Source organism: Peromyscus maniculatus, chromosome 4 (assembly GCF_049852395.1).
Source record: "Peromyscus maniculatus bairdii isolate BWxNUB_F1_BW_parent chromosome 4, HU_Pman_BW_mat_3.1, whole genome shotgun sequence".
Lineage (NCBI taxonomy): Eukaryota > Metazoa > Chordata > Mammalia > Rodentia > Cricetidae > Peromyscus > Peromyscus maniculatus.
Genome location: NC_134855.1, coordinates 138,846,454 through 138,869,101, shown reverse-complemented (window position 1 = coordinate 138,869,101; position 22,648 = coordinate 138,846,454).

Genomic DNA, 22,648 nt, shown 5'->3' with positions numbered 1-22,648 from the left:
GCACCTGGCGTCTTCCTCTGTGCGGGTGACTAACCCTTCCAGCTTCTGCCCCCAGTGCTTTTCCAGTACGCCTCTGACCTGCCCCCACCCACGCTCCCTTCCACCCGACACCTTCCCTCCAGGTCTCCATCCGTTCAGAGTTGATCTAATAGAAAAGCAGCCCAGGCTTGCTGGCTCCAGCTTCTCCCTGCTTCATCCATCCTGCCTCAGAAATACAAAGGACTGCGTTCCTCGTGCAGTGAAAACCCAAAGGCGTGCCCCAGGTTCTGTGGACACAGAGTAGAAATGACCAGGCCCAAGCTGACCTCGTTTCTCACCTCCTGTCCCCAGGGCAGAGAAGGTAAATTCTGTTCTCTAAAGATCTTCAGGATCTTTTTGTCCTATTCTTAAAATAAAATCCCAATTATTTTTATTTATTTATTTATTTGTGGATAGATGCTTTGCCTGCATGTATATCTGTGTGCTACTCACATGTGATCCTATGTAGGTCAGAAGACGACATCAGATCCCCTGGAACTGGAGTTAATGGACAGTCGTGAGATGCCATATGGGTGTTGGGAATTGAATCTAGATCCTCTGGAGGAGCAGTCTGTATTCTTATCCACTGAGCCATTTCTTCCGCCCCAAATTCCAGTCTTACCCCAGCTCCTCCCAGCATGCCTGGCACCTTCCAGCATGCCTGGCACCTGTCCTTTCTCCAATGACAGCCCCATGGCCTCATGTGTCAGTCATTTCCTGCCCCAGGACCTTAGCACTGGCTGGGTCCCCTTCCTACGGTGCTGTCCCAGCTCTTCTGTCATCCTTCCTAATACTCAGCTTACGCAGCGCCCCAGCAGCTCTTACTGTGGGTGAGCAGGGGAGGGGAGCTGGTGCCTGTGATGGGAGACACCGCAGGGGCTGTGCTTGGCTAAAATGTCGACCTACTCTTTGGCCCTGGGCTTCACCTACCCACCGACTTCTGGATGTTTTCTGGGCAGAGACCCAAGCCCTGCACACTGCCTATGGGGCAGTGGTTCTCAACCTTTCCCATGCTGCGACCCTTTAATACAGTTCCTCACGCTGTGGTGGCCCCCGAGGATCAAGTTATTTTGTGGCTACTTCATAACTATAATTTTGCTACTGTTATGAGTCATGATGTAAATATCTGAATGCAGGAAATCTGATGTGCGACCCTGTGAAAGTCATTTGACATCCAAAGGGGTCGTGACCCCCTTGTTGAGAACCACTACTATGGGGCCAGAACCCAGACCTGGTGCGGTCTTGCATCTGTCCACCTTCCCTCCTCTTCCCTCCCCTCCCCTCTCTTTCCTCCCCTTCTCTTCCCCTCCCCTCCCTCTCTTCCCCTCCTCTCTCTCCCCCTCCTCTTCTCTTCCCCTCTTCTCTTCCCCTCCCCTCTCTTCCCCTCCTCTTCTCTTCCCCTCTCCTCCCTCCCCTCCCCTCTCCTTCTCTTTCCCTCTTCTCCTCCCTCCCCTCCCCCTCTTCTCCTCCCTCCCCTCCCCTCTCTTCTCCTCCCTTCCCTTCTCTTCTCCTCCCTCCCCTCCCCTTCTCTTTCCCTCTTCTCCTCCCTCCCCTCCCCTTCCCCTTCCTCTCCCCCCCTCCACATATTGCCAGCATCTTGAATACCTTCGGTTCCTTAGTCCTCTGCCAGCTTTCCATCTGCTTTTAATCCCAGATTTCAAGCGACCCTCTGTGTAAAGCACGGGCATTTTGTGGCTGGCCTCCCCTTTGGCCTCCCCTCAGCTCCCTGGCCCTTGTGACCTGTGTTGAATGAATTCAGAGAAGACACACAGCGCAGTGTAGCAGCACGCTTTTATGACAGGGCAGTGAGGCCTTCTCAGAGGAGAGGGTGGGCATGGGCCGGAGAGGCATTCACTCGATTATCTTAAACACATGGGCTTGGGGCGGAGAGATGGCTCAGTGGCAAAGGGGGCATGCTGTTCTTTCAGAGGACCAGGGTTTGGTTCCAGCACCCATGTGGTTGGTTCAGAGCCACCTACAATCTCAGCTCTAGGAGGTCTGACGCCCTCTTCAGGTCTCAAAGATACTGCACCCACATGGATATTCCATCTTCCCCACCGGAGAACATGTAATTAAAAATAAATCTTTAAAAGACATGGGGGCTGGAGAGATGGCTCAGTGGTTAAGCATTCATTGGCAGCTCTTCCAAAAATCTTGAGTTCAATTCTCAGCATCCGCAAAGATAATCATTGAATTGTTTCTTATTACTAAATATTAGTTTTATTTGTTCTGAAGCTTCATTTAGCTAGAATCATATTTTCTACATGTTTTCTCCCTCCTTCCCTTCCTCTCTCTCCCTCCCTCCCCCTGTGAGCACTTTAGCTCAGTGACATGTGAGGTTTGGTTGCCTGTTTTTGCCAACACTTGGTGTTGTCTTCTTTCTTAGCCTCTCACTGTGTCTGCGTAGTCATATGTTGTGGTTTTAGCTCTGTCTTTGCATGTTTGCTAGCTGTGGTTAGAGATCCTTTCCTGCAGGGTCTTCTCAGGTCTTTACTCATCCCAGGGTCGAGCTTTTGTGTTATTATGGGCCTGGAAGAATTAGTTTTATTTTCTGATATCTATTGTATCAGTCAGGAGTCGCAAAGCAGTGGTTCTCAACCTGTGGGTCGTGACCCCTTTGGGGTCACATATTAGGTATCTTGTATAGTAGATATTTACATTATGATTCATAACAGTAGCAAATTTACAGTTATGAATAGCAATAAAAGTAGTTTTCCAGTTGGGGGTCACCACAACCTGAGGAACTGTATTAAAGGGTCGCCACGTTAGGAAGGTTGAGAACCACTGCTCTAGAGGAACAGAACTGATAGAATGAATATACATTTTAAAAGGGATTTAATGGCTGGTTGCCGACAGAAGAGTCAAAGTTCTATGTTCAGTTCACGAGACTGGAGATGTCAGCAGTCCACCTGGAGCTGGTACCCTGGGGGACTACAGAGCTGCCGGTCTTCAGTCTGTGGAATCCAGAGTAGGTGATCCTAACCCGGTGAAGGATACCTCAGCAGCAGGACGGATGAACTGGCCAGTGAGAGCCAGGGCAAGCAGACAAAGACAAAAGCTTCCTCCTTCAAGTCCTTTTATGTGGCTGCCACCAGGAAGTGTGGCCCAGATTTCACGTGGGTCTTCCCACCTCAAATGATTCAATCAAGAAAATCCCTCACAGGCGTTTTAGTTGATTCCAGATGTTAAGTTGACAACCAAGATTAGCATCACACTTAATCCTCTGGCAGATATATATTGTGAATGTTTGTCCTGGATGGAGCTTGCCTTCTCTCCTCCTCTATTTCTGTTTGTTTGTGTCAAAATAGGCCTTTCCTAAAGCAGAAGTTTCTATTTTAAAAAAATCATTACATTTTAATTAGTTTATTTTGTATGTATGGGCGTGTATGTTCTGGGCACATACATGCCACAGCATGCTTGTGGAGGGCAGAGACCAGCCTGTAGGAGCTGGTTCTCACCTTCCACCATGTAGGTCCGCAGATCAAACCCAGGTTGTCGGACTTGGTGGCAAGTCCCTTTATCCACTGAGCCGCCTCCCCAACCCTGAAGGTATTCTTTCTGATAGAGATCAGCTGATCCATGTCTGCATTGTTAGTTAGCATGGAGTGTCACGTTTTAAAAATGTACTATGGACCTGCTGTATGGAGGGATGTCTGCTCATTGAGTTCCTTCTGGAAACAGTGGCAGCTTGCCTGTCTTGGAAGAGACCACCTCCCCAGGCTCTTTTTACTGCTTAGAGGCCTAGTTGGGTGGCACCTCCTGACCCTGGTCCCTTCTCCGAGTGGGTGGTGACGGGGCTCCCTCAGTGTGCCCGTGCTGAGGGTGGACAGGTTCATTTCTATCCTCACACACTGAAAGACACAACAGCCAGTGTTTTCCTGGTACACTGGGTGCATTTTCCCCAGATTCTCCCTGGGGCTGAGATTCTCTGGAAATACTGCCTCATAAATATTGAATCACGTCCTTACCTTGTGCTCAGGCTTCTGGCGACTGCTTCCTAGAAATGAATTTGGAGTCGGGCAGTAATTACCCCTGGAGATGTTCGCTCAAATCTGGGAGCAGATTAAATAATGAATAGGAATGTCATTTGTGCGTTCCAATTTAGAATCCCCATCTCATTCTTTTTCTGGATGAAATTGAATGTCAGAGCGATAGGGAACTGCAGGGAAGTGGTGGCTAGCGGGGGGTGGGTCAGGGAGGGGGGACAGGATGGCCACAGGACTGCATTCTGAAGCGGGGTCTCTGAGCATTAGGGCCCCACTGCCCCTTCAAAGACTAAGCAGGTAGCAGAGTCTTGGGGACAACACAGGTCAGACAGGCAGCATTAGGAACATGCCCCTACAAAATCCGATTCCCATCTTTTTGACATTTTTCCCTTGGGGGAAAATGGTAAAATACAAAAAAGCACTAATGAGGAGGAAAAAAAAAATCCATCTATTGTCCTTCCAGCAAAAGGCAGCCACTGTTAGCATTTTCCTCCCAGACTATCTTTTTCCTGCCTTTTTTTTTTTTTTAAAACATAACTTAAGCCCATAGTGTAGACACAGCTGTGGCATCTGCAGAGGGGGTTGAACCACTCTCAAGACACAGCATTTTAAAACCTGATTGCAAGCACTTCTCCAATAGCTCCCGGGATTCTTGACCCATTGGGTCCTCTGGGTGCTGGGATGTATGCTAAGTACTTTCCAGTGCCTGCCTTATGCAGCCTGCCCGTGTTCAGAAGACACCATCCTTTTAGGGGCTGAGCACACAGGCCCTGGAGCGAGGCTCTGAGTGTAGTGTCATGGTTGGGAGTATGGACTCTGTGTTCCAAAGCTGTGAAATCCTGGGTGAGTCGCTCTCCTTGCTGAGCCTCGGTGATGTATGTCTGAGGATGTAGATACATGAAGACTAATAAAACTCCACTCAGAGGATCTTGTGATGTTCTTCTCCAGTGCCAGCATGACAAGGTTTAAGTCACCCAGGAGACAAGCCCTGGGCGTGACTGTGAGGGATTGCTTAGATGAGGTTCATTGAGTGGGAAGATCCACCCACTCACTGTAGGTGGCTCCACTCCTGGGCTGGCTGACAAGAGGGTTCAGTGGGTAAGGGGGCTTGCTGCCAACCCCAACAACCTGAGTTCGATCCCTGGAACCCACGGAGTGGAAGGAGGGAACTGACACTGGTAAATTGTCCTCTGATATTCCCACGTCACTGTGGCCAGCCAGCCTACCTTGCAAGTTCCACACCAGGGAGCGGCCCTGTCTCAAAAAAGCAAGGTGGATGGCATGTAAAGAGTAATACGTAGACTGTCCTCTGGCCTCCACATACACTCAGGCGTGTATGTACTCCCACACATGAACACACGTACATAAAAAAAGGTGAATAGAAATGGATGTGATGTTTATTGATTCCTACACCACTGTGCCTGGTGCTCTGTGCTTTCCGACTTACATCTATTTATTTTTATTTTGATTACATTTATTTAGTCATGTTGTGTGTGCCTGCATATGTAGTGTGTACCTGTATGTGTGCACATGCTACAGCATACATGTGGAGGTCGAGGACAACCTGTGAGAGTCAACTGTCTTCTTCCACCATAGCTGTCCTGGGCCTTGGTGGCATGTGCCCTTACCCGCTGGGCCGGCTTCTCAGCCCTCCGACCTTCACGTTAACTGACCCTGTGAGGTAGGACCGATATGTCTGCTTTGAATGAAGGAGGTGAGGAGGAGAGCCGAGGGGCCGATAGACTCAACTCTCCCGTGTGCTGCGTGATTCGGGGTGAGTCACTCAGTGTCACGGGGCATGTCTGCACACCGGGGATACTGAAGTCCTGACTTCCTGTGTGTTGTATGGATCAAATCTGGTGATGCATGGATATGTGTTACATGTGGTCTACACACAGTGAGCGCCTTCTGCGAATGCCCGTGCAGCCCAGCAGTTTATGGCAAGGACACTGGTTTCCCACTGCCGTTGTCTGCCCCTCGGCTCCAGAGCAGCTGGTGGTGGTGTGTGCGTGCCTACGGCTGACTCCGTCTGTCCCACTGACCTGTGAGTCTGGCTGTCCCTTCACCCTCTGTCTCTGTCAATGTCAGTTCATAGCAAGGCACAGGGCTGAGCCGTGCACTCCTGCAACTTTTCAGAGTGATTCTGTCTCCCTGGGCCCCGGGCCTCTCCACAGCATCTTCTATTTTAGGGATTATTGTTAATACAGTTTAATGGATTTTCTTAACAATTTTAATTGATTCTTTGGGATTTTCACATCATGCACCCAATCCCACTCATTTCAAAGTCCTTCCATGTACACCCTCCACCTTTGTAGTGCCCCCCAAAAGAAAACTAAAAAAGAAATAATAAAAATAAAAAAATAAAATGCAAGTAAGAATATTAATTTAAAACAAAAGGCAAACAAACAATACACAAATGAAAACAAGAGAAAAACCCACCACTCCTCCGTCTTCCCCACGCCTTCATTCCTCTCAGTGGCCTTGGGAGCTGCTGTGTGTCGTGCACTAGACCCTCTTGTCCACGCAGTTTTACGTGCAAATGTGTGATGTGTTGTTGGTCAGGTTCAAGGCTTCCCGCCTCTGGTACGGCATCAATACTGGACCCTCTCTGAAGCTCCTCTCGGAAATCCTGCTGCTGTCCTGAGTCATGGAGATCCTGCAGCTCTGGTTCCGCAGGACCAGGAGGCCTTTCGTGTGCTCCAGCCGGTCATAGATGGGGTAGATGTTGAATAGGGGCACTCAAAGCCCTGCTGTGTCTCTAGGTGTTAGCTAAGTTGTTCTGACTGGGCTGCTGGGACCACTCTCTGGTGAGGGGCAGAGCCAGCTTTTCCATGCCCATAGTGAGGGGTGGGGCAAGCTTTCCCAAGTACAGGGGTGGAGGCGTGGGGCGGGGGCATCTCTCCGGTGTGTACATGTGTGTGTGTGTGTGGGGGGGATTCAGCACGGCCCTCATACTTCAACATATGGTTCAACACATGATTTGCATGGGCCCCTGTGGTAAAATGGGCAACAGACATCAATACAGACCCCAGCTGCAGCAGGACCACGGATCCAGACATGGCCATCAGCAGCAGCTTGAACCCAGATATCACCATGGCCCTGGGTAGCAGCGCAGGCCTCTCAGATTGGCATGGGCCCAGGAGCAGCATGGTCCCTAGACTCCAACATGGCCCCAGGTGGTGGCCCAGACCCCGAGCAGTTCATGGTTTTCGATGGTAGCAGACACCACGGACATCAACACAGACTCTGGCTATAGTACGGCTGTGGACACAGACACGGCCCCTGGCCACAGCTCAGGCCTGAACATCATCATGGCCCCAGTGGCAGCACAGGGCACCCTGATCTGTATGGCCCTGGTGGCAGCATGACCTTCAGGTACCAGCATGTCCTCAGATGTGGGACCATACCCTGGGCAGCTGCACCGCCTTTGGTGGTGACAGGAACCATGGACATTGACACAGACCTTGGCTGCTGTGGGGCCACGGACCCAGACATGGCCCTTGACAGCAGTTTGGGCCCAGAGGACACCACGGCCGTGGTTGGTAGTACAGACAACTCAGATCGGCATGGCCTCAGCTGCAGCACGTTCCTCAGTTCTCAACATGGCTACAGGTGCCAGCCTAGAACCTGGGCATCCATGTGGCCTTTGGTGGCGACATGGGCTATGGATATCTGCTGTGGAATAACGCTTTTGTACACTGGTTTAATAAAACCCTGATTGGCCAGTAGCCGGGCAGGAAGTATAGGTGGGATAAGCAGACAAGGAGAGGTCTGGGCAGAGGAAGGCTGAGTCAGGAGATGCCAGCCCGCCGTCCAGGAAGCAGCATGTAATGGCACACAGGTAAAGCCATGGAACACATGGCGACATATAGATTAACAGAAATGGGCTGAGTTTAAGTGTAAGAGCTAGTCAGTAGTAGCCAGAGCTAATGGCCGAGCAGTTTTAATAAATATAAGCCCCTGTGTGTTTACTTGGGGGATGCAAGTGGGAGAGATTTGTCCCGACCACCGGCATGCCGGGATACAGAAAAACTTTCAGCTATAGATATTAACACATCCCTGGCTGGGGTAGAACCACAGACCCAGACATGGTCCTCAGCAGCAGCCCAGGCTCGGATGTCATGGCTTTTCATTTTTATTTGACAAGTGGAAATGGTGTAACTGTCTGGCTGCAGAAAAAGTATTCTAAAGAGAGACATGTGTATTCTTGACTGTCAGGCCATTGAGACAGTGGACCTGGGGGACTAAAATCTCCCCAGGAATCCCATGCTAGCGGACAGAGAAGGCTGAAGCGCTCGTGCTGGCCAGAGGAGAGCCCTGCTTCCCAGGAAGACATTTTAACAGGTTGTAACTTGTGAGGCCACCTGTCAGGAGAGTCTAAAGCCGAGACGTGATGAGGCCTGAGAGGCAGGACCTCACCTTGACCAGAACAGCTGAAGAAGGCAGAGTCCATGCGTTCTATTTAAACCTAAACCTTATGTCAGGACATCAAGGATGGGGTGGGGGGTGGGGGGGTGCGGCCCCTGGGCACTCTTTATTTGCTTCTCTTTCCAGTGTGGTCGCCCTGAATACATCCACCTTCTCTGCCTTTCATCAACCGTAACTGTCTCTTTAATCAGTGTAGTGCCTGGGCCTAGGTTGCTGGGACCCTGTGCTGGCCAGTTTTATGTCCACTTGACACAAGCTAGAGTCATCAGAGAGGAGGGATCCTCAGCCGAGAAAATGCCTCCAGAAGATCCAGCTGTAGGTAATTGATGTGGGAGGGCCCAGCCCATTGTGGGTTGTACCATCCCTGGGCTGGTAGTCCTATGTTCTATAAGAAAGCAGGCTGAGCAAGCCATGAGGAGCAAGCCAGTAAGCAGCACCCCTCCATGGCCTCTGCATCATCTCCTGCCTCCAGGTTCCTGCCCTGCCTGAGTCCCTGGCCCCACTGCTGTTGATGGTGAACACTGTTATATGGAATTGTGAGTGAAATAACTCCTTTTCTCCCCAAGTTGCTTTGGTCACGGTGTTCCATCACAGCAATAGTCACCGTGACTAAGACAGGCCCCCACAGTCCATGCTTTGACCCTACCAACTCCAGGCACAATGACACTTATATGTGGGGTTCAGTGAGACATTCAGTACATGTGTACAGCATGTGCTACTCGGGTTAGGGTGACTGTCATATCTGTCACCTGATATGTCACTTCTTTGTGTTGGAAGCATTCAGGCTCTCTCCCAGCTCTTTTGAAATATATCTTAATTGCCTGCCAACCATAATTATCCTACCTTTCTGTAGAGTACAGTAAGTTATTTCTCCAACCCATCTGGGCCCTGACCCATTAGCCCCCTTCCATCCACCACAGGCTTCCAAAGTCCTGCTGACCTCTGTTCTGCTCAATCCTTCCTCGGGCTTCTCAGCAGGAATTCACCTTGTGGAAGAAACTGTGAGAAGAAAGGTGGGGCATGGGCTGAAGGTGTGATGTTTAAAAAGTCTCCAGGACTGTCTGATTACCAGGCGGGGAGCAGCAGTTTTCCACAATTCTGTAGGAAAAGACAGGTGCACACCGATGGACCAAGGTCATGCATGAAAAACGGGGGTCGGTGTGGAGTCTGCCTCTGCTTAACCAGTAACTATCTTGTGTTCTCTTGGAGCTTCGGCCTGGGGCTGGAAAAGGAGGGTTATAGGCTCCCCTCCTCACTGTCACCAAGAAGAGTGCCGGGGTTCTAGCTGAACACAGTTAGAGGCACGGAACCACTGGCTGGCCTCTGGCAGAATGTCCACCCTTGGAGCACTAGGGTGGGTCTTGGAGGGACAGTGGAGAAGGGCTTCATAACCTCTGACTCTGCTTTATCCCTGGCTCTCTGCCAGCCACAGCTGGAGTCAGACAGGCCTGAGTCCTTTTTCAGCCTCAGTTTCCTTACCTGTACAGTGGGTATGGTAATGTGCATTTAGAGTGTGGCTGTGGGATTAGGTGGGCTTCTTGCCGAGCTGGACTTCCTGTCTTGTATGTGGTGTGCAGGTAGCCTCATCAGAGGTCTTGAAGAAAAACTCCAGCACCTCAGGCCCCTCCCAGCACCTCAGGCCCCGCCCAGCACCTCTGGCCCCGCCCACCACCTCCGGCTCCGCCCAGCACCTCCGGCCCCGCCCAGCACCTCCCGCCCCTCCCAGCATCTGTGCCTGCAGAGTTCTCTGAGAACTCCAGTGCACACAGAAGCTGGGAACATGGTGTTCCTCTGGCATCTCCAGTGTTCCCTGCTGAGACATTGTGTTTCTGAGACAGCTGGGTTTCCCACAGTCTTATCTCAGCCTTCTCCACGGGCTTTCCCTCTACCCACAGCGGGCCATACTCAAAGCACACAGCAGCAGGAGACGCCAGGCTCTTGCAGCTTGGAGGAGCTCTGATTAGTCTGGGGGATTACGCCTGGATTCCCTCCTTTCACTCACCCACCCGCCCCCACACGGAAAAGAAAGATCTTTGAGCTTCTGCCGCAGTTTGTTAACATTGGTGACTAAATCGCCCTTGGCAGCTGAGTTCTTCCTTTTTAAAGTGCACCTATGGGAGCCTGCCGTCAAGAGAAACCCCACGGTGCGCAATTCTGCAAAGCAAATAATTACAGGCTAATTCGACATTTACAAAGCCCAATTTTTGCATATTATAGTTTTAGAACAAAACCAGCTAAGCTGTTGGGAGCTTGAGTTCCTGATTAGCTTTATTCATGACTTTTTTTTTCCCCCACACTAGTAAAATAAGCCTCTTGTCCTGGTCATGGGGTGGGATGAACAAAACTATGTTTAGAAACCAATGACAACAAAAACATAGACTTTTAAGTACACGAATCTTGAGTACGTGGCTTGTTAATCCTTACATAGGAATATGCCTGTGTAGATGGAAACATGCATGTTCGCAGCATTCCATAGCTTACACATCCGCTTCTCAGCCAGTGAGACCTCCTCAGAAAGTGCCTATCTCCGATTTATCTGGCGTGGATTAATTGTCCTGTTCTTGAATGTCACATGGTGTAGTGGTGGCTTGTGTAGTCGATACAGCCCTCTTTACTGGTCCTCGTCATTGTCGGTGGGCTGCTTCGAGTTCTGTGCTGTTTGTTACAGACGAGCCCTGCTGCCCTGGGTGTGGTGGTGTAGGAGGCTGAGGCTGGAGGATCGCAAGTTCCAGGCCTGCCTGAGTGACATTAACGAGACCATTGTAAGAAACAGGATCTGTTTGCCGCATTTGGCCTTGGCAAGCGCTTGTGCTGCGTGCCTCGTCCAGACAGAATTCCGAAGCCACAGACTCATTCATGCTGAGCTTAAGTTGACACCATAAAACAGCAGTCAGAAATGGAGCTGTATTTTCAACTAGAGTTCTAAGAAAGGACCCAGGATATCACAATAATGAGGTCAGGAAGTCCTTAGCCTGGGAAGGCATGTGGCAGGAATCCACAGTCACTGTTACCCAGGCCATTGTGTCGCAGGTTGGCAGGAACAGCAGACTCCTTGGTGCCAGAAGGGATAACAAACAACCGGTACAAAAGTCCTCTTCCTTAAAGAAATGGTTTTTTAGATTTATTTATTTATTTAATGTGTATGAGTGTTTTTGCCTGCATGTATGTATGTTCATCACATGCGTGCAGTGCCTGCGGGGCCCAGAAGAGGGCGTGGGATCCCCTGGAACTGAGTAATGGATGATCGGGAACCACGTGGGTGCTGGGAAGCCAAGCCCGGTGTTTTGCAAGCATAACAAGTGCTCTTAACCACCGAGCCATCTCTCCAGTCCCTCCTTTCTTACTAGAATGTTCCTTAGAGTGTGTAATGGAGAGGTCCAACAACCAATGAGAGACCTGCGACGTTCCTGTCAGCCAATGTGATGGTTGCCAGACATTTCTTTTGCGTCCCCTTGTTCATTGTACTGGCCTATAGGAGCCCAGACCACCCCCCCACCCCACCCCCCGCCTCAGCTGCTACTTGGGAAGCATTTATTACGGGCAGTTAGAATCTACATTTTCTCCACTGTGGGTGTCCTCATTTGGGCTCAAATATTCTGCCTGTTTTCTTACTCGATGTGTGTTGACTGTTGGGAGATGATCCAGTTGCTCTTTGGGAGGTTTTGATGGCTGTGGGATCCTGGACTCTTGTTCTGACCTTTAGAATCAGCCTCTTCTGGGAAATAGGGCTTAGGGAGCTCTGATCCTAAGAGAAATGGTCAGCTGGTCGTCACGAGCCAGAATGTGACAGTGCTAAGCAACCCTCGGAGGCAAGGGCTGGGCTTGGCAGCACCTGGGATGTCGTGATGTGCACAGGGAGGGAAGCTTGTATTTTACGACTTCTTGCTTTCTCGGGTATCAGCTTTGTCTTATGTTGAGGAGAATGGTGAGCTGGAGGCCTCTGTTATGGGTTCCGTCTTCAGTACTCTCCCCAGGCTCGTTGAATCTCCATCCGTGGTGCTATTTGGAGGTAGTGGAACCTCTAAGAGGTGGAACCTAATGGGAGGGAGTCAGGTCATTGGGGACATGCCCCTGGAGGGGAGTGTGGAGCCCCACCTGCCCCCTGCTTCCCAGCTGTTCCAGGTTGAGCAGGTTTTCTGCCACCTGCTGATACCATGACATTCTGTCTTAGCACAGGCTCCAAGGCAGTGGTTCGCCACCTTGCCAATGCCACAACCCTTTAATACGGTTCCTCATGTTGTGGTGGCCCCCCAACCATAAAGTTAGTTCAATGCTACTTCATAACTCTAATTTTTGCTACTGTTATGAATCATAATGTAAGTGTCTGATACACAGGATGAGAACCACTGCTCTAAGGTAAGGGTCTGGGTGCTCACGGAACAAAACCACCAGAGCCATGAACTAATAAACCCTTTCCTCTTTGCAAGCCGATCCTCTCTGGAATTTTATCACAGCTATGGGAAGTTGGCTAACCAGCCTGTCAGCGCTTAGGCCTTCGGTTCTAAAGGCTTCCTTGGGCCTTGGAGCTGCGGTTTCAGGGGTCCTCACAGGGTTCCCTTCTTCCTGCTTTCCCAATTAGTTAACAGTGCAGAGGGTCCCACTCTTGGCTGGTTTTTTGAGGGAGACAAGGTATAGGCTGTTTGGGTCCCAGGAGAGTCAGCCCTCCCTGGAGGGTGGCCTGGGACACTCTTACATGACACTTGGAATGGTTATAAAGCAGCTTGTTACCACGCTTGGGGAGAGCACGGGTTGATGAGGGTTGAGGGAGAGAAGATTATAACCAGCGGTGACAATACCTGGGAGGAGCTGCTGGCATCTAAAGGGTGGGCATCAGAGGTGCTGAGCATGTCCCCAGGGAGGGCCAGCTGCTCCTCATGCAAGCAGGATCATCTCAAGAAAGGCAACTTCTCTGAGGGGCAGGGGTGGAGGTGGCCAGCGGCTAGAGCAAGAATCTGAAGATGCACTGCTGGGGCTCCGCCTGGACTTCGTGGTTATGAAGCTGTGTGTCAGGTAACATCTTCCCCAACTTTTCTGTGCCTGGGTTTCCTTATCGGCAAAGTAGGGGAAGGAATACGATGTATGTCCTGGAGTGGTTGTGAAAGCCACCGCCATGATAATATGGGTAAAGAGATCATACGATGTGTCAATTACTTTTTTGAAAAGTAGATTTATTTTGTTTCATAGTGGGAAGTAATACAGCCCACCATGGTAGGAAGGTGGGGCAGCTGTGGCCGTGGCCGTGGCTGTGGCTGTGGCCGTGGCTGTGGCTGTGGCAGTGTGAGGCTGCTTGTTCATATCTAGGCGGGTCAGGAGGCAGTAAGAGGACCAGGCCAGGCCTCAGCTGGCTTTTTCCTTATTCCTTTTTTTGTTCAGTCCAGGACCTAAGCCCCCAGGATGGTGTATCTACAGTCAGGGTGGATCTCATTCCTCGTAGTTAACCCCTTCTGGAGAAGCCCACACAGATATACCCTAGGCGTTTCTTAATGTAACCAGGTTGCCAGTCAAAGTTGACCACTGAAGATGGCATTTCTAAATGTTTGCCTTGTTGATTCTGCAATTATTCATTTCAGCATAGTGCAGGAAACACACAGACATGGACCAAAGTGACGTGAGGAGAAAGAATATAGAGAGGGGATTTTGCCTCCTTCCACTAAAGTCTAATTGAAAAGTTCAAGATATGATTTGTGTGTATGCATGTGTGCATGTATATGTGTGTGCATGAATGCATACGTGTGTGTGTGTGTGTGTGTGTGTGTGTGTGTGAGACTGGGGATTGAGCCTAGGGTATCATATGCACTAGGTGGGTGTTGTATACTACCAAGTGATAGCCTCAACCCACCTTCCTCTTATTAGCCCTTAATTTAAAAAATATATTTTATATGTATGAGTCTTTTGCCTGTATGTAGATCTGTGCACCATGTGTGTGGTGCCCATGGAGGTCAGAAGAGGGTATCAGATTTTCTGGAACAGTAGTTACAGACAGTTGTGAGTCACCATGTGGGTTCTGGGAACCCAAACCCTGACCATCTGGAAGAGCAGCCAGTGTTTCTAACCACTGAGCCATCTCTCCAGCCCCTCCATTTAATTTTAGATATTAAAGTTACCTACGGTCTTTTCTCTCCTAAAACCACTGACTTTATTTATTTATCTATTTATTTATTTTTAGCATCATACTGAACCTAGATCCTTTCCCCCTGTAAAACTGATGACTTTGTTTGTTTGTTCTTGAATTATTGAGGCTGGGTCTTGCTTTGTAGCCCTGCCTGGCCTGGAGCTTGTGAGCTGGTGTTAATCTCCTGCCTCAGCCTTCTGACTGCTGGGATTACTCAGGCATGGTTTTTATGTGAATGTCCAGGGTAATAGTCATTGTTTTTCACTGCTGTGACCGAACCACTGAAGAAAACAATGTAAGGGACATTTGTTTGGCTCATGTTTTTGGAGGTATCATGGGTGTGGTAGAGTGGGACAGATCACCTCATGGGGATGAGGGAGGCAGGGAAGAAGGGAGAGAGAGAGACAGACAGACAGAGACAGAGAGACAGAGACAGGGAGAGACAGAGAGACAGAGAGAGCCTAAACTCTCAGCTCTCAGGCTTTCTCCTCCTTTATTCCTCTGGAACCCAGCTTATGGGATAATGTCCCCCACGTTCTGGGTTGCCCCATACTGAGTTAATTGACCAGCTCTGCCCTTATACTCACCCAGAAGTATGCTCAGTCTCCAAGGTTTCTCTCAGTCCAGTTGACGGGTTAGCTCTCACACTCGGTGGTCACGTTCCCATTCACTAATGACGCGCTAATGATGGACTGGTTGACTTTGACAGCTGGAAGCAGGATTTGAGAAGAAGAACTAGGTCCATTCAGGAAAGAATGCCTCAACAAGACTGCAAAGCCAGACACGTGGCTGGTTCATCTCCTGTAGGACAGTAAACAGAAATTTCTAGGATGCCTTTACTCCTGGGAAAACCTAATCCTTATAACGGATATAAGTTTTCAGAATCTTGGCTTCACTTAAAAATAGAAACAGAGCAGTGAGATGACTTCTCCGATAAAGGTAGGTGGTAAAGACTCTTGTTGCCAAGCCTGATGCCCTGAGTTCAACCCCCAGAACCCACAAGACAGAAGTGACTTCTGCAAGTTGTCCTCTGACCCCACATGTACACTGTAGCATGTATGCACCCATCCATGCAATTCAATAAATAAATATAGAAGTTTAGAAGCCAGAAAGTTGAAGGAACTGATTTCTTTGTGGGTAGAGGCACATATGTGTGAGCACATGTGTATGAGCACATGCGCAAACATGTACATGTGAAGACCATCGGGTGATCTCTGTGACATGTTCCTCAGATGCTATCCGCCTATTTTTTCTTTTTAATATTTTTAGATTTATGTGTATGAGTGTTTTGTCTGCATGTGTGTATATGCACCAGATATGTGCCTTGTGCTTTTGGAGGTCTGAGAAGGCATCAGATCTTCTGGAACTGGAGCTCTGCATGGTCATGAGCTCCCTTAGAGGTGCTGGGAACCAAACTTGGGTTTCCCGTAAGAACAGCAAATGGTCTTAACCACTGAGCCATCTCTCTCCAGTGCTTTGTTTTCTGAGACAGCCATCCCTCATTGGCTAGGCGTGCAACCAATTATAATAGGGCGTTTGTCAATAGGACGTTTCCAGCTAGGACCGCAAGCATATTCCACCATGCCTGGCTTTTTATGTGGGTCCTGGGGGTCGAACTTGTGGCCTCACACTTATGCAGCAAGCACTTTACAGCTTGAGTCCTCTCCCTGTCCAAGAGCTGTTTCCTTGAGACCAGTAATCTTGTTTTCCCTGATCCTGGCATTCCTCCTTCCCTGGGTCTGTGGAGTCAGCCAGTGTGTATTGCTAACAAGTTCCCCGGAGCTGCTGACCCAGGGCCCTCATGTGGAGACCCCCAGCGATTAGCTAGAATCATCTCATAAGGTTTAAAAGATTATGTGTTACATCCAAGCTGTTGGGGATTTTTCTGTGTTCTATCCCCAGGCTGTAGCTGGCTACTTGGCTGTCTGCCTCCTTCGGGGAGCCACTGAAACCCCCTTATGTTCTGATTTCTGTGATAGTGTTGGCTCAGGAGCCGTTAGTGGGAACACTTTAGTTTTAAGTATATTTTTAATTAAATAAAACAGTTCGTGTTTATAGAAGTCAGTTCTAAGGCAAAAGTGTTTTTTTTTTTTTTTTTTTTTTTTTTAGAAAAAGGAAAAGCTCCCAGCTTGGGGCAGACTTCATACCCTGGTGTGGTTGAAGACTACCCTTGTGGCTGTGTTTCTGGGCTACAAACAGAATGGGTAGGGCAGGAGAAGAACCCCCACCCCACCCCCACCCCACCCCCACCCCCTGGACTCAGAGGCTGGATTCTGAGGGCTGTGGACCCCGGGAGTCTGCCTTTGAGCTCCTTTGAAGCTGCAGATGAAAAGCAGGTCTGCTGGCATGGGAAGGCTGCATTCCTTCTTCATTGTTTTGAGCTGAAATCACTTGGATGTCTAAGGAGCTGTCTCCATTCCAGCCCTCCCTCTCCATCCCCGTCCCTGTCCCCCCCCACTCCCCCACCTCCACCCCTGCTGGTCGTCCCTGGGGCCTCTGGCTTGCTAAGCAAGCACTCTGCCCTGGAGCCGCATCCCCAGCTCCCAGTACCTTGCTTTCAATGTCTTCCTGTTGTAAACAGCCTGCTCATTTCTCCCATGGCTAGAAAGCCTACTCCAGTGATGTTGCCTCAGAGTGAACAGTTTCTCACATTCCCTTTTATCGGACTTTGTGTAGCTTGTTTTATTGTTACAAAATAGAATCAGTAGAGCTCACCGGTCTGTCCAGACAGCAGGGCAACATGGATGGAGCCTGTTTCAGAGGAGAAGAGGATGGACGCAGCTCAGAGGTAGAGCGCTTGGGGAGTGTGTGCCAGGCTCTGCCCGGTAACGCTGCATAAAGGAGGGGTGGGAAACAAGAGGCGAGGCTGCAGCCAGCTGGGATCCTGGGCCTCAGTTTGGGCTACAGTGGGCCTGTGACACTGTGGGAGCCCACAAAGGACTCCAGTTTGTGACTCGATTCCGTCTCGACTCAAGGTCAGAGAGTTCAAGCGTCTCTTTGCTCTTTAAGGCTGGATAACAGGACGTTTGGCCAAAGGCGTGGTTACCAGACCTCTTGAGAACTAAGGAAGTGTTGCACTTGTTTGCACCTTGAGCCATGATGTCCTTGAGAGGGGGAGGTCTTTTACCTCCCCTGCTTTGGGTATAAAAAGGCCCTGAGAAATAAACTCGGGGAGACTGTAGTATCGACTCAGAGCCCTCCCGATGCTATTCTGTCTTTTTCTTTTATGTCGTCTGTGTCTCTTTTTTTCTGTCTGTTATTTCTCAGTCCTCAATCCTCCATTCAAGACTGTTTGGTAGTCGGGCAGGACTGGCATGATGTCAGTCCCCAGTTATCAGCCGGGAGTACAAGACCTCTGAGGCTTCCCAAGAGGCTGAAAGACTGTTTGTTTCTTAGAAAGGGTCTCACCATGTAGCCCTCAAACTTGTGTGTAGACCAGGCTGGCCTCCAGCTCACAGCAATCTGCCTGCCTTTGCCTCTCTAGAGCTGAGCTTAACAGCATGCTCCACCATGCCTGGCCAGAAAGAAAAATCCCTATTTTTGTGTGGAAAAATTTAAACTTTAAGTCCCCCAAAAGATATAAAGTGGCCTCTGAGTCAGCAGTGACCACGTGTCCTTTCTGTTCTCTAAGTTTGGATTTCTCAGGTGAGGGGGAGCTGATTAAGGCTTTTGCTCTGGTGACCACCAAGGGGGCTGGTTTCTGAGGCCACCTCTGGGTTCCAGAAGTTCATCTCTGGAAATGAGGTGTGAGGTCCACACATTCAAAAGCACAGTGCTCTTTCCTCCCGAGCCTTTGCTTCTCATAAAGGTTCAATTCCGTTTCTATTAGAAGGCTTAGCAATTCCTAATTACTGTAGTTATAAAAATTACATACAATTAGAGTGGGCTTCGGGAGCCAGGCCAATTGTCCCCAGAATGTGCACAGAAAAGTGCACTTTTAAAAGGACAAAAGATGCTTTTGGGTAGGGCTGTCAGGTGACACCCCCCCCCCCCCCCCCCGCCCCACCCTGGGCCATTTTGGTCTTTTTTTTTTTTTCTTCAGGGGACTGAATATAAGTTGTTCCCAGGGCTTTTGTGCTGGCTTGGACTCAAGCTGCTCTGTGAACAGCAGACTTTCATCTTGGATCATAGGTGGGATGGTTGCTCCTGCCCGACCGAGGTTTGCCGTGGGCCTTGAAGCTTACGTGTCGCACGCACATCTGAGAGGAGGGTGAAGTGGTTTGACGAGGATGGATTTGGAAACAAGAGGCAGTGGAAGGGGCTACCTCATGGGCCATGACTGGGGACCCAGAGCCTGCAGGCGCCTAGGCCGTGGGGGCTCTCAAACAAGGCATGGAGAGGTGACCCCAGGGCCACTTGCTCCTCAGACCCCAGTCTCAGCTGCCCCAGGACATACTTTCTGGAGCTGTCCTCACCTACCAGTGTCCTTACCTCCCTCTCAAAGGCCCGGCAATCCATTTCACAACTACTTGCTTGTGATGGTTCTGACTGGGTTAGGAACCACCCAGGAGACACCTCTGGGTGCGCTGCTGAGGGGGGATACCAGAGAGGTTCAGCTGAGGAGGGAAGACTCGCTCTGAATACGGCAGCACTTTGGGCTGGGGACGGAAGGAAAGGGGGACAATGGAGAATGGGCGCCGAGCACTGCATTCATCTCTCTGCTTCCTGACTCTGCATGCCACGTGGCTGCCGGAGCTCCTGCTACCTCACCTCTTTCTAGCACGAGGGGCTGTGCCCTCAAATTGCAATCTTTCCTGAAGCGTATTGCCATGTATTTTGTTGTATTGATGAGAAAGGTGACAACCTGTGTCTGGATCGGTTATTGCCGCTCACCCTCCCAGGCGTTTGCCTGGTTTCTGCCCTCTGCTGGGAACGCCATCACCCACTTTGTCTGTTTGTCCATACGCTCGTCACCCAGGTCATACTTGGGCAATTTTCCTGTTCCCCCCCCCTACAGAACCCAGTACCCTTTCCTCTGAGTGCGCATGGCGGTCTCTGAGCTGCCCCGTTGACTGCATGCTGGTGTCTTGTATCGGGAGCCCAGAGAGCCATGGCTTGAACTGGGTGTGTTCCACTCTCCCCTTTCTCCGATGACAGGCGTCAGTAGTCCCTGTGGCAGTGAGCCGGGTACGTGCCATCCCATTGTGCCCTATTGGTTGGGGTGTCTTTTTCTGTAGACCACATACCCGGTACTGTCAGGCTGGAATTCCGACCAGGGGCAGGAGAATAGAGGGCACACCCCTCCCTCAAGGGTGCCAGTGGAAGCCGTTCTCTTGCTCAAATGCTCACACAGTTAGCCAGGATTTTCACAGAGGAGAGATTGTTCTTGATTTGGGAGATGAAGCCATGAGCAGGTCTCACGGAACTCCCTGCCGGGAGCTGGGCACGGCAGTGCATACCTGTGGTCCAAGCACACGGTCAGGCAAGGCAGGAGGTTTGTGCATTTGCCGCCAGCCTGGAAGATACTGTGAATTCAAGGCTGACCTAGCGTATATAGCGAGACCCCATCTCAAGCAACAAAACAATGGTTCCTGTCCCCGTGGAGTACCCTGTTAGGAGTTGGGGCCGGGTATTAATAAGTAAAACACATTGGGCTGGCAATACGCCTCCGTGGGTAGGGGTACTTGCTGCCAAGCCTGATGGCCTGAGTTCAGACCCTGGGACCCACATGGTGGAAGAACAAACTCTCAAACATTTCCTTCTGACCTCCACAGGAATGCTGTGGCACGCGTGTGTATGTGTGCAATAAGTAAAAATGTAATGAATTTTAGAAAATCACAACAGATAGGTAGGTGGTATGGAAGCTACTAGAAAAGGAGAAACTTGCATTGTAGGGTCCTTATGGTACAGGAATGCTTGGGCTTCAGAGAGTCGTGCACCATCAGTCAGTCAGTCAAAGGCAGATGACTCATTCCTGGTCACCTGCTCAATCTGGATCAATCAGGATCAGTGAGAATGATGGATGGTGTGGAAGTGTGTGGTCTCTCTCTCCTGCAGGTGGCGCTGCTGAGCACCGCTGCCTGCCGCCTGACTCTGGAAGATGAGGGACCATGGCAGGCAGGGCACCTCTCTGCCATCATGTTCTGCCCCCCACCCCCGGGCTCTGAGCCTGGGTAATTTATCCTCGACCCTTGAAGATCTGTTTTCCTCCAAAGCCCTCGTTTCGTTCATTTCTCAGTAGCAAGGGCTCATTTGTCCCTTGAATTTAAGGCTGCTGTGTTCCTCATTGCAATCCCAGGCACTTCCAACTTTCCTGTTCGTTTGTTCCCAGGCTTCACAGAGGCTACAATGTTCCAAAGCTCTGGTTTCCCTGTCCCTGAGCTGCCTCAATTATAAGATCATACCATACGCCTCTAGTTCTCGATGGCTCAGTAAAATAACATTTGTACCTAAGACCACAGGTTTCACAAATAAAAATACAAGGCACTTGCGTCCAATGGATAACGTTTTTTTAGTTTATGCCCCAAATGCCTGGTGGACCACATTTACATAAAAATAGTGGCATTTCATCTGCAAGTGGAAATGACGTGAATAGGAAGTTTCTAACATGATGGTCTGAATGTCACGGAGTACACACGTCATCACAGTAGGCAGTGTGACAGGGACAAGGGTAGCGTGACTTTGCCGTACTCTGATAAGCACCTGTGCTGAGCAGGCACACCATGGTAGACACGTCAGACATTTGCAACTTTCTTTCACCAAGTGTGACTGTGCTGTACGGTGACCTTGCCGAGATCAGGAGTGTCACCGAAGGTGCAGAGGTTTCCAGATGTCAGGAGGAGCCATAACAAAGCCATTGGGGTTCTAGTCAATTCTCTCTCCTCTCTCTCTAAAACATCAACTCCTCACTCATATGCCCCAAAGCAAGCTGTAGGAGGAAGAGTCATTTCTATGCCCTGGGAAGAAGTAGAGGCTATAGTAACAGGTAAGAGTCACATTGGCGACCAAGTTAGATAGATTTTGTGGATAGAACTATTTCTTTTCTTTCCCTCCCTCCCTCCCTCCCTCCCTCCCTCCCTCCCTCCCTCCCTCCCTCCCTTCCATTCCTCCTCCATCCCTTTTTGAGATAGTCTCCCAAATCCCAGGTTGCTTTCAAACTCACTGTATCACCAAGAATAACCTTGCATTTCTGATCCTCCTGCCTCCACCTCCTGGGTGCTGGGATTATAGGCATGCTCCTCATTCAGGTCATGTGCTGGGATGGGAACCCAGGGCTTAGTGCATCCTAGACGAGCTATCAATTGAGCCATAGTCCCAGCTCTTTCTGGCCTTCTCATTTCTCTTTGAATGTGTGTATTTGTGTGTACATACATGTTTGTGAGTGTGCGTGTGTGTGTGTGTGTGTGTGTGTGTGTGTGTGTGTGCGCGTGTGCGTGTGCTTGTGGAGGCCAGAATGCAATCATGAGTCTCATTTCTCAGACCCTATTTACCTTGATTTTTTTTTAAAGGTAATATCTCTCATTCAGCCTAGAACTTAGGCTAGCCTTCCAGCAAGCCCCAAAGATCTGCCCACCTCTGCTGCCTCTGCCCGCCTCTGCTCACCTCTGCCCACCTCTGCCCACCTCTGCCCACCTCTGCCCACCTCTGCTCACCTCTGTCCACCTCTGCCCACCTCTGTCCACCTCTGCTCACCTCTGCCTGTCCAGCTGGTGCATTACTAGTACGTGCAACCATACTGAGCTTTCTTTGTAAACATGGCTTCTGCGGTTTGAACTCAGGTTCTCCTGGTTTCAAGGTGAGCGTTTTACTGACAGACATTTCATGGCCTCTTTCTTAACCATGACATTGAACAGCAAGCTGCCAGGCTTTAGGGAGAGGCTTGACCAGAAAACTCTGTGAAAATTGTACACTCCATGAATGGCAGTGTGTGTAGATGTCTGTTGGAAATATGAGGAGACCATAACATGATTGACATTTAATCAGCACCATGTTCTGATTTTATTCTTTTCTCCTCTGGTAGAGAAAAATCATCAGAGCTTCATACAGATATGGAGGATCTCCCAAATACTGTGTATTGAGATCTTCCCTTGTCAGTGGACAGAGATCCACCCCATGGCTTATATACGGCTTAATGCCTACATAGCACTTTATGCGCATTTCTATC